The following is a 7,978-nucleotide window of genomic DNA, read 5'->3' on the forward strand; positions in this document are numbered from 1 at the left end:
TTCCCCTCTTTACAGGATTGTTCCTGTCATACCTGCTGTTTCTCCCATCTTAAAAGCGTGGAAATAAATACCAACACTCTCTTGATCGGACACCCTTTCCCCTTTACAGCAAAACTTCTTTAAGACTTGTCTGTACTCACTGGCTCCAATTCCTGTCTCTTCCCATCATTTATTGAATTCACTTCCGTCCCGTTTTTGCCTGACTTGTATTGGGATGCTAAGAGCAATGACCAACATTCAATCTTTCTTTGGACCAGCAGCATCTGACTTGACACAGTTGGTCACCTTCCTACTTTTAAAAACACTATCTTCACTTGGCTTCCAGGACACCAGTGCCCTTCTGACTCTCCTCTTACCTCACCAGCATCTCCTTCTCACTGTTCTCTACTGTTTTTTTCATTGACCTCTTATTGCTGGAATGTCCCAAAGCTCAGAGCGCCCTCTCTTCTTGTGTGTCTGTAATCATTCACCAGACGATCTCATCAAGTCTCATGATTTTAAATGCCATCTATACACTGGCTGCTCTCAAATTTTTTCTTTAGCCCACACATCTCTGAATACCAGGATCATTATCAATATTTGGTTGTGTAATAGGTATGTTAAACTTAATATGCCCCCCAACTCCTGATGTATTAATCTCAACTTTCTGCAAACTTACCCAAAGCTATAAGTGGCAACCTCGTTCCTTCAGTTGCTCAAGCCAAAAACGGGGAGGATCTATATATCTTTTTCAAGAATAAGCTTTTTTTTTTTTAAAGATTTTATTTATTTATTTGACAGACAGAGATCACAAATAGGCAGAGAAGCAGGCAGAGAGAGAGGAGGAAGCAGGCTCCCTGCCGAGCAGAGAGTTCGATGTGGGGCTCCATCCCAGGACCCTGGGATCATGACCCAAGCCGAAGACAGAGGCTTTAACCCACTGAGCCACCCAGGCGCCCCGCAGGGGATATATTTTTTATCTTTTTCTTTCTTACTCCAAAGCTAGCTGCTCGGCAAATCTATTCGTTCTACCTTTATTTTTCTTATTTATTTATTTATTTATTTATTTATTTATTTATTTATTGAGAGGGAAAGGGTGGAAGGGGCAGAGGAAAAGGGAGAGAGAGAATCTTAAGCAGGCTCCACACCCAGCCTGGAGCCCTACACAAGGCTCTCTGTCTTATAACCCTGAGATCATGACCTGAGCCAAAATCAGAGTTGATCCTTAACAGACTGTGTTGGCTCTACCTTTAAAGCAAAACTAGAACCTGGTCTCTTCTTACTATCTCCCCTGCTACTATGTAAATCACAGCCACTGTTTCTCATCTAGATAAATTCGAGAAACTTTTAACTGGTATCTCTGTCCCAATCTTGCCTTCCCATTGTATAGCCTTAATTCATCCTGAAAGTAGTGTCTTGAAAAATATACAGAATGTAAAATGGCGCAGCTGCTCTGGAAAACAATATGGTGATTCCTCAAAAAACTGAGCATAGAATTACCATACCGTCCAGCAATTCCACCCCTTGGTATATGCCCAAAAGAACTGAAAGCAGGATTTTTTAAAAAAAGATTTTATTTAGGGGCGCCTGGGTGGCTCAGTGGGTTAAAGCCTCTGCCTTCAGCTGAGGTCATGATCCCAGGGTCCTGGGATCGAGCCGCACATCGGGCTCTCTGCTCGGCTGGGAGCTTGCTCCCCCCTATCTCTCTCTGCCTGCCTCTCTGCCTACTTGTGATCTCTGTTTGTGAGATAAATAAATAAAATCTTTTTTTTAAAAGATTTTATTTATTTGAGAGAGAGATAGTGAGAGAGAGAGAAGGAGCATGAGGAGGGGCAGAAGAAAACTCCTCACTGAGCAGGGAGCTCAACATGGGGCTTCATCCTGGATCTGGGATCCTGACGTGAGCTGAAGGCAAATGCTTAGCCGATTTGGCTACCCACGTGCCCTGAAAGCAGGAATCTTAACATATTTCTACACCCATGTTCATCTCTGCGTTTTCTTAATAGCCAAGAGGTGTGAGAAACCCAAGTGTCTGTTGACAGATGAATGGATAAACAAAATGTGGTATATACATATAATGGAATATTATTCAGCCTTAAAAACTAAGGAAATTCTGACATATGCTATGGTGTGGATGAATCTTGAAGACATTACGCCAAGTGAAATAAGCCAGTCACAAAAGGATAAATATTATATGATTCTATTTATATGACATACCTGGAGTAATCAAAATTCATAGAGACAAAAAGTAGAGTGGTGGATACAAGAGGCTAAAGGGAAGAGGGAATGGGGAATTATTGTTTAATAATGGGTTTGGAGTTTCAGTTTGGTATGATGAAAAAATTCTGGAGATGTGAATTCACAACGCTGTGAATGTACTTACTGCTACTAAACTGTATAGTTGGAAATAGTGAAGTTCTAAGTCTCATGTTCTATTTATCACATTAAAATTTCTGTAAATCAGGGGTGCCTGAGTGGCTCAGTCGTTAAGTGTCTGCCTTCAGCTCAGGTCATGATCCCATGGTCCTGGGATCAAGCCCCACATGGGGCTTCCTGTTCAGCAGGAAGCCTACTTCTTCAGCAGGAAGCCTACTTCTTCTCCTTCTCCCACTCCCCCGGCTTGTGTTCCCACTCTCCCTGTGTTCTCTCTGTCAAAATCTTTTTTTTTTTTTTTAAAGATTTTGTTTATTTATTTGACAGATAGATCACAAGTAGGCAGAGAGGCAGGCAGAGAGAGGAAGGGAAGCAGGCTCCTTGCTGAGCAGAGAGCCCGATGCGGGGCTCGATCCCAGGACCCTGGGACCATGACCTGAGCCGAAATCAGAGGCTTTAACCCACTGAGCCACACAGGTGCCCCCTCTCTGTTAAAATCTTTAAAAAATATTTTGTAAATCAGATCATGATCCTCCTCTGCTCCAAATTCTCTGATGTCTACTTATTGCACTCTGGGAAAAGCTGCTAAGTCTTCACAATCTCCTTTAAGAAACTATGTAGTTGAACTGACCTCAAACTACTTTGCTCATTCTGTTCCAGCCATACTGGCCATTTTGATGTTCCTTGAAAGTTCTCAGCATTCCCCTCTGACTCCAGGCCTTTGAACTTGTTCCCTCTGCTTAGAATGCTCTTATCCCAGATATCCATGTGTTTCAAACCCTCACCTCCTTCAAATCTTCACTCGAATATTGTCTTTTACGCACTCTGAACACATTATTTAAAATTGCAACTTGCATCCTTGCATTCCCATCCCTCTCTCTGGCTCATTTTTTCCCTCTACACCACTTACCGCTGTCTGATACACTATCTGTTTTTACTTTTAAAAACAGAAAAAGGGGCACCTGAGTGATTCAGTTGGGCATCTGCCTTTGGCTCAATTCATGATCCCAGAGTCCTGGGGTCGAGTCCCACGTCAGGCTCTCTTCTCTGTGGGGAGTCTGCTTCTCCCTCTCTCTCTCCCTGTCTACTCTGTCTCTCTCTCTCTCTTTCAAGTAGATAAATAAAATCTTTAAAAAAAAATAGCAGAAAAGAACTGTCTGCCTCCCTGTGACTCAAATGTGTCTTCCATGAAGACAGGGATTTTTTTTTTAAAAACGATATTATCGGGGCGCCTGGGTGGCTCAGTGGGTTAAGCCTCTGCCTTCGGCTCAGGTCATGATCCCAGGGTCCTGGGATGGAGGCCGGCATCGGGCTCTCTGCTCAGCGGGGAGCTTGCTTCCCCCTCTCTCTCTCTCTGCCTGCCTCTGCCTACTGGTGATCTCTGTCTGTCAAATAAATAAATAAAATCTTTAAAAAAAATTAAAAAGATAACATACATAAAACCAACATAAAAACATAAAAATATCCATAACATATTGTTAAGCGGGGGAGAGGCAAGCAAGATACAGAATATGAAATGTATGGGGCGCCTGGGTGGCTCATTGGCTAAAGCCTCTGCCTTCGGCTCAGGTCATGATCCCGGGGTCCTGGGATGGAGTCCCGCATCGGGCTCTCTGCTCCACGGGGAGCCTGCTTCCTCCTCTCTCTCTGCCTGCCTCTCTGCCTACTTGTGATCTCTGTCAAATAAATAAATAAAATATTAAAAAAAAGATATTATCACCAGAGATAGGGATTTGTATTTTATTTATTTAATTTTTTTTTAAGTAAGCTCTATGTCCAACGTGGGGCTCAAACTCACAACCCCAAGATCAAGAGTCCCATACTTCATTGGCTGAGCCAGCCAGGCTCTGCTGAAGACAGAAATCTTTGTCTTGTTTACCTGTCTACTCCTAGCACCTGGACCGGTGCCTGGAGCATAACAGACACTCAATATTTGTTGAGCAAATGAAAGAATGAATGTAAGGAGAGTAAGGACAGAGACAGGACTAATTTGGAGCAAGCTGGAGTGGCTAACATGAGAAGGGAAAAGAGGAAGATAGAGATGAAGCTGTAAAGGTCGTTAGCATCTAGTCCTGAGACCCTTGGAGGCAGGGCTAAAAATTCAAACTTAAGCCACAGCCAGAGGAGAGTCATGGAAGGTTTGTGAATATGGAACTGGCTTGTGCTGTGAAGGTAGTGGGACCAAGTGACCAGACTCTACTGCTAATAGGTCTAATGATGTTATTTATTAAACAGGTGAAGCATTTTACATAGTGTACCTTGTGTGATCTTCCCAGGAACCCTATGAGGTAGAAACAATTTTTTAAAAAGATTTTATTTATTTATCAGAGAGAGAGAGAGAGAGAGAGAGAGCGGGAGAGAGCGAGCACAGGCAGACAGAATGGCAGGTAGAGGCAGAGGGAGAAGCAGGCTCCCTGCTGAGCAAGGAGCCTGATGTGGGACTTGATCCCAGGACGCTGGGATCATGACCCGAGCCAAAGGCAGATGCTCAACCAACTGAGCCACCTAGGCATCCCGGTAGAAACTATTTTTAATCTTCATTTTGAGGAAGCTGAGATTCAGGGATGGAGTGACTTTCCCAAGGCTGATTTGAACCCAAGACTGTCTAATCCAGTTTCAGCACGTCTCACAAGTCTTACCTCATCCAGCCTCCGTCCTGCTTTCCACCTAGCCGATAAGCTGCAGACAGACAAGGACAGCAAACTACTTTTCGGTTGGCATTAGCTCAGTCCCTGGCCCCAGGCTTGGCGCAATGCTTGCCCGTGAGGTCCTCAGTGTGTGTGGACTGACTGGGACCCTTTGCTTGGATTTCTGGTCCTCCTCATCTGCTCATCCCCACACCTGGTCCCTTGACTCCCTTCACTGCCAGTCAGCAGATCTGGGTTCAAATCCCAGTTTAATTGCTTCTCAGTCCTGTGGAATCAGTCAAGTTAATGTCCCCTGGCTTTATTGTCTTCATCATTAAAATGGGGATACTACTCCTGGTTGTTGTAGGGATTAAGTAAAATAAGTAGGACACCTAACACATCATGTGCCAAAGTCCTTAGTATGGTAATTATTACTGTTTTATCCCCTTTCCCCTCTCCTCAGAGTCTAACACAGTGCTAGTCACTGGTAGAGGGATAATAATCATCTGTTTAATTAAACAATATTTTGCAAGAACACTGGATTTTGATTAGCAGAGTACATTTTAACCCTGGGTTATGGGTATTGGTCACTTTTTCTCACTGGAACTGTTTTTTTTTTTCACCATCCTTAGGATCTCTACATTTTCTCCTAGCTCTTAGATGAGGTATGAATGTATAAATTTGGCCCATCCCTGGCCCTCAGACCCTCCTTTAGCTGACATTCCCCCACTCCTGCCCTGCTGGACACCTCTTGGCAGATGGTTCTTATCCCAGGCAGGATCTTCTTGGCTTCCGCTCCGAGGGAGACCTGACATCCTGGGGCCGCCAGGGGGTGCTATGTTCTCATTCAGGTGAAGCTGGTTCCCGGTCTCCAGGCAGAGCAGATGGAAACAGTCCTAGGATGCCCTCTGGCTCCCCTAGAGAAGCTTGGCTTCCTATGTGGAAGGCAGCTAGCCCTGGGATGATCCTGGGAGGTGAAATCTCCAAAACCCACCCTGATTCTACTATGGAGATTTCAGAAGTGTTGGGAGCAGGACCTGCTACATTTGTGGGACCCAGTGCAAAATAAGAATGCCTGAGATCTGGTAGAGGCAGCATAGGGCATGCCTGAAAGCCTGTAGAATGGTTCTAGTCCAGCCTTTTAGAACTGACTTAAAATTTTAGAAATCGTATAAGCTGATTGTTGAACACAGCCATTACAAAAATTATATAAAAATGATATGAAATAGATTATATAAAAACAAAGGTAATAAATGTCCTAAACTCATCACTATACAATTATTTTTATACATTTCATGATCATCTATGCCTTTGAAGTGGCTTACATTTATTGTACCTATTTGCTTCACATCTCTTGCCAACTCTGCTCAGTGAGGTCACATTGGTAGTTTAAAATCAAAGAAGGTTGGAGTACTGAGGTCATCAGACCTACAAATATCACAAATCATGTCCCCCCTCCACCCCGAAGCCAGTTAAACTTTTACCAGCACACCCTGGGTCCTGGTTGTACTCCTAATGTCCTGTGCTGTGTAATCTCCAGCAAAGCTCTTTTCCCTCTGGCCACCCATACATTTGTGTATCACTTTATAATTTACCGAAGGGAACACTTTTTTGTGTGCTGGGCACTGTTGTCTCATGCAACTCTTACAACCACCCAGGATGTGGAGTGCTGTGGTACAGAGAACAAAGGATGTTGGCACAGTAGAGTTAATGACTTTGGCTCCTGGGATAGCTGTCCTCAAGACTCCAGAAGGTGGCGCTGTGGTCTAACTCAGAGAAGCAAGCCACCTTCCCTTTCTGAGCCTGTGTCTCATATTGAAAAAATGTTAATTAATAATAATAATAATAATAATAATAATAATAATACAATGTCTTTCCAGCAGCTTCCAGCATTTTTCTTGAGACACACACACCAGAAGCCTGCTCCCTAGCTATACCTAAGACTAGGTAGAGGAAAGATCTAGCCCCCTTTGCTCCTGCAGAAGGTCAGAGCTGTAGGAAGAGAAAGATGGAATTTCCTTCTTACTAGAACATCAGAGAGAGAGGGTCTTCCCCCAAAGGGAGACTAGGGTTGGATCGTTTAAGAATTCAGGAAATGCCAGCACAAAATATGACGCTTTGATATACTGATTATTTTGAGCCTTGCCCCTGAAAAAACAGCAAATTGGGGAAGAGGCTTTCTCCGAATTCCCCCTACCTGCTCAATGACAGATCCTTCAAAGGAACTCATTTGTCTCACATCCCCTCCCCTGGGACTTCATCAACCTGGGAAGATTGGCTTTTATCACAGGAGAGACTAGAAGTCGACACCACGCCACAAACCATCTATCCCCTTCTCTTCTTCTAAGGGCCCTTCATTTACTCTCTCCCCTGAGTGGCCTACATCTCTCCACCCCTTCCCCTATTAAAATGTAATATAAGCCCTCAATTCCCATTCCTTTTTGGGGTATTTCTCTTTTTCCTTCCCCTGATCCCCACTTGCATGTAATATCAAAAGTGAATAAATTTGTATTCCTTTTCTCCTATTAAACTGTCTGTTATCAGTGCATTTCATAGACCCAGCTATGGAACTTAGGAGGGTTGAGGGAAAGTTTTTCCTCCCCTGTAATGGGGGGGGGGCAAATATTAACAGTCCTATGTATTCCTCTAGCTGCCAGATACATACACCCTGTGTCCCAAACTTACACTTGCTTCCTAATTAGCAGAAAGCAGCTATGACTGCTATAATTAAAAAACCGTTACTCCCCAAGGAAGGAACCACAACGCCTTGATGTTCCTCCTCTAGCTTTCTTAAGACTCTTCAGTCTGTGACTAACTGGCAAGGTTAATCTCCCTGCACAAGGGCCTGGAGACCATGGTAGGGGAAAGGGAGGGAAAGGAGAAACATCTAATATACATATGTGTACACATCAAGGAGGGAAGTTCAAGTAGAGACTATAATCTTTTTTTTTTTTTTTAAAGATTTTATTTATTTGACAGACAGAGATCACAAGTAGGCA

Source organism: Mustela nigripes, chromosome 14, assembly GCF_022355385.1.
Source record: "Mustela nigripes isolate SB6536 chromosome 14, MUSNIG.SB6536, whole genome shotgun sequence".
Taxonomy (NCBI): domain Eukaryota; kingdom Metazoa; phylum Chordata; class Mammalia; order Carnivora; family Mustelidae; genus Mustela; species Mustela nigripes.